Genomic DNA, 4,489 nt, shown 5'->3' on the forward strand with positions numbered 1-4,489 from the left:
CAGCAGGAAATTTCCAAGAAACCCACTATGGTTCCATTTGTAGCAACCAAAGATATCATAGGGTGGAAAGATTTATATATGTTAGGGAAATCACTGTAAAAATACCCAAACAAAACAAAAAAAAATTCAACAAACACCAAAACAAAAGCAAAAAAAAAACCCATCCCCCTTCCTAAGGTGTTTAAGAAACTGATCTTGCTCCTTTCAAACAATCTCTCAGATGCAACTCCCCCTTCTAACTGCTTCAGAAGCAACCTGTCAGCTGTAGACATAACTACTAAAAGTGATGCAACCAATAGGAAGCAGGAATAAATTCCAAAACTAAAACAAATACCAAGTGCGGACAGAAGACATAAATCATTTTTTATCATTTCAAGCCCCAGCCTGAGCTGATAAGGTTTGCCAAGGTCTGAGTGAGATCTCAAACCCAATTTACAAGCACCTTTAAAAGTATTTTTATGTATTGATTTTTATTTCACCTCCTTTCCAAACCAGACATATGACCAAAGTGAAAATATTAAAGGGGAAGCTAACTGAAAGAGTGACTCTACTTACTTGGAGACGGCTAGCAATGAAAGCCCAATCATCTGTCCCATTCTGTTCCACCAGCTTCTTTAGCCTTTCATCCTGTTAAGACATAACCTCAGCCAATAAACATTACATGCTATACCAATATGGCGCTAAATAATCATATATTTCACGTGCTACCAATATCACAAATGAATGAAACTAAAGGAAAAAAAAAAGTAGTACCTCATCACGTGTCCATTTTGCCCTGTTATATATCTTCTTCAAACCTTTTTGCTGTGGTACTTCATAGTCGTGATCCACATATTGAAGATCATCATCTTCCTTACTACAGAGTACAAGATAAGAGTGAAGAAGACAGAAAAAGAGCTTTAAATAACTCCTGAGTAACTTTTTTCTAACTACCTGTAGCTTTTTCCCCAATCTGTACATATTGTCCTACAATAACATGGAATTTGCATGCACGTAAGATCTGCCTCCAACAGTGGCTTATATTTACTGTGTCAAAGGAACAGAATCAACTTTAATTGCAAGACCACATACTGGGATATGAACAGATAATTCTTTCCAAGTAAAGACTTAAATTTGAAGCAGAAATTATTGTTTGAGATTATGGTTTTGTAACACATTTATGACTCTATTTCACAGAAAAATATATGATAAAGTGGTTTGTTAATCTGCAAAACATGTTCCTGTTCTACCTCCATAACTCAAACACAACGAGGGTATCAAATAATTTAATTTCAGCTTGACATTTTAAGTGGACTCCTGCTTGTATAAATGCCTTGCCTCCATGTTACAGGAATTACATACAAATCTGTGAAGACAGAAACATTCCAGCAAGAACTAACCACCGTACCCGAGCTGACCCTGTAAATTCAGAGTCAGAGAGGCAGGAAGCCAGGTAACCACCTCTGTGACTCCATGTAGATCATACTCCATCTGCTGGAGAAATTGACGCTTCACAGCCTTGATAAACAAAGCCTTGCGAACAAGCAGCACGGGGAAACGTTTCATGGAAATATCACTTCAAGTTACACGTCAGTGACTCATGTTAGACAGCATCAATGCAAACACGAGGAAACCTAGGCCTAACAACAAAATGAGCAGCTCTTCTGCATTAGTTACAGCAAAGACACAAAGGGACTCGCATCCAATTACACAGTTTTAAGTAAAAGTAGTTTCACACCACAATCTTAATTTTTCTCCATTTTATTATCAGTGTAAACCACAAGATAAATATAATACATTCACATTCAAAACGAAATGTATTCGTTCTGCTCAGCCTTGAAAATTACTTTAATTTTTCACTGAAAGTAAAGAAAGCCTTTCCCAGCAATGGAATTAACCTGTGCTGGTGTCTCAAGAACTGATTAGATGTCTGATTCCTACATTCTTTTCCAGAAGATGCAATTAACTCACAAAGTATGACAATCAGCCATTTATGCATATTTTTTATTTCCCATGAAGTACATCCTCATGGGCTAACAGAAATACATGGTCATCCAAGTAGAGCACTACTTACTTGAAAGCCTTCATTACTACAAGTTAATATGTATCTAGCTCTTGCAGACCCAGTGTATTTACTATTACTTCTACATACTACACCACATCTGGATTTGCCCCTCCCCAATGCAGTAGAAATAGTTAGTAACATGAAAATACATTAAAACTTTGTAGAGCCACTGAAATACAAAGCAGTAAACTTGTCCACAGTAAGTTTTTCACAGTAGTTAAAAAAAACAAGCTGCAAACACAATTATTATAAGAGTTTTGCAGTAAGTGGCTTAGGACTTCAGAAAATAGGATTTAAACCCACAGGTAACTAAGAGTTTTTTCTTCCTTCTCCCACCTCCTTTTATTTTTTCTCTTATCCACAGATGCTCTATGAACTTCAGGAGTATATATTAGTATTATAAGGAGCATATATATTGGTGTTAAAATCCTATTTCATACCAAGCAAGCCATATCGTTTACTTATAACTAAAATTTGGCCTTGGGGTTAAGCCCTTTGTCAGCATGACCTCTGCACAGCAAACTTGTTCAAGAACAGTGTCCTTAGTTACATGAAAAGTTGTAGCGATTTTAAAAAAAGAGGAAATGCTCCACATACAGAGCAGTGATGCTGACAGGAGCACCACTGTCAGACACCGCAGGGTCCCTGCCAGCAGAGACGGCTGAGAACCCTGCACCCAGAGCTCTCCAGTGACGTGCACGTCCCAGAGCCAACCGGCACAGCCACCACATCCCCTGTGCTTCCAGAGCCAGCCGAGAGGACACTGACCTCTCTTGCACCTTGACTCCATGTGAATAACCATTTAGTTTTCAGTCCTGCTCAGAGCAGTACACCGCCAGATTATAACGAAAGGTTGGAACTACCAACTTCAGATTTTTATTAAAAAGAAAAGATTTTCAAACATGTTGGGTTGTTAGAGCTCATTTGACAATTCTTTTGCAGTTACAAAACCGAGCTAAAATACTGCACGGAAGTGGAACGTGGCCATCAAGTTTCATCAAATAAGACATCTGCAACAATAAATTAAGTCTGCAATTCTGATTTGAGAACCATCAAAGGAAAAAAAAAAAAAAAAGCTTCCAAATGCAAAAACCAAGAGTAGTTCAAACCAAATTAAACTTAGTTCCATTTGGTGCAAAATAAGTATACTTTCTCCTTACCCCATATCTAGATTAACAATCTTGAAATCACTTTTACATAAACTCCTAACTACAGTGATTTAGTTTTGAACACATTATCATCACACACTCACATAATATTCTTCTTCCAGGGGTACTGATCTCTAACAAAAAGTTCCCCTGCTATCCACAACCAGTTCTAATTTCAATTACAGCATCAAAGGACTCCATAGCCATGAGACATAATGCAAGCTAAAGCTTTGCGAAGACGAAACTATTGTTTGCAATACCACAGATTAAAGTCTCTTAAATTACAAAATGCAGATTAGAAGAAGAAACATTGTATCTCTGAGCTGATTCTTGCAGATAGCCAAGTATAGACAGCTACAGCAGTTAGCCTCTGCAAGCAAAGCCCCTTAATGAATCCTTGCTCCTTACACAACTAGAAACCCAAAGCATTGCTTTCTTCTTCTAGCTGCAATTTTGCAGATAAAGATCATTAATTTATTAACTCTTCTCATGTCAGAGGTAAATGCAAAAGCAGTTTTAGTACCTGTAACTTTGAAACCGCTCCCAATTCCATAAGAAAGCGTGCAGACATGGTAAAACCCGGGTGCCATAGGTAACTCATGCGTTACTATTACTCACTAAGCAATTCTTCCCTTTCTCAGTCCTAATTCTTGTTTCACATTTCTTTATCACTTTTCAGAAACTGATTTTCTATTTAGGACAAGAACAGTTCTAGCAATAGAACAGTTCTCCAAGACCCACCTTCTGAATACAAAGCAAAGACACACCCATTTTCATATCAATAAAACAAAAGATGTATCAAAACCATCTGAGGCTGCTGCGGAAGCTCTTGAGGAAAACATTCTCTCTCAGGAATACTTCAGGCTAGATTAAGACATCCCCAACCAAAGAACATGCCAAATCCGAGGAAGCAGGAACACAAAACACTGGAAGAATCACCAGGTCTCAACACTAACGGAACAGCCACGGATCTCACACCAAGGCTGTGCCCCTCGGGAGGAGAAAACCACCAAGTATTACTCCAGCAGGAAAAGCTATCGCGGAGACAACGCCGTCGCTACTGACACGCTTAGCGACCGCAGAAAAGCAAAGCCAAGGAGTTTCCCAGGTAAGGCACAACAAAGATGGCCCGAGCGAGGGCACAGAAGCGAGAGCAGCCGCCAAGCCGGAGGCGAAACCCGCACCCGGGAGCGGGTAAAGCCCGACAGGTACCTGTGCGGGGGAGGGAGGGAGGCGGGCAGTGACACCCGGGGCGCCGGCAGGAGCCCGGGAGCAGCGCCAGCGCGGCCCGGCGGGG

General features: G+C 39.9%; 1 protein-coding gene across 1 annotated transcript in view; it reads right to left on the reverse strand.

The window, feature by feature from the left end:
- Positions 1-4,489, reverse strand: part of MYBL1 (v-myb avian myeloblastosis viral oncogene homolog-like 1) — a 49,297-nt gene that overhangs the window by 17,262 nt on the left and 27,546 nt on the right. Inside the window, exons 2-3 of the mRNA XM_009995555.1 lie at positions 754-852; positions 556-627 (exon numbers count right to left, since the gene is read on the reverse strand). The gene's annotated coding sequence lies outside the window, so the exon portion shown is untranslated. The remainder of the gene's footprint in view (positions 1-555; positions 628-753; positions 853-4,489) is intronic.

The sequence above is a fragment of the Chaetura pelagica genome, unplaced genomic scaffold (genome assembly GCF_000747805.2).
Source record: "Chaetura pelagica isolate M959 unplaced genomic scaffold, ChaPel_1.0 scaffold83, whole genome shotgun sequence".
NCBI lineage: Eukaryota > Metazoa > Chordata > Aves > Apodiformes > Apodidae > Chaetura > Chaetura pelagica.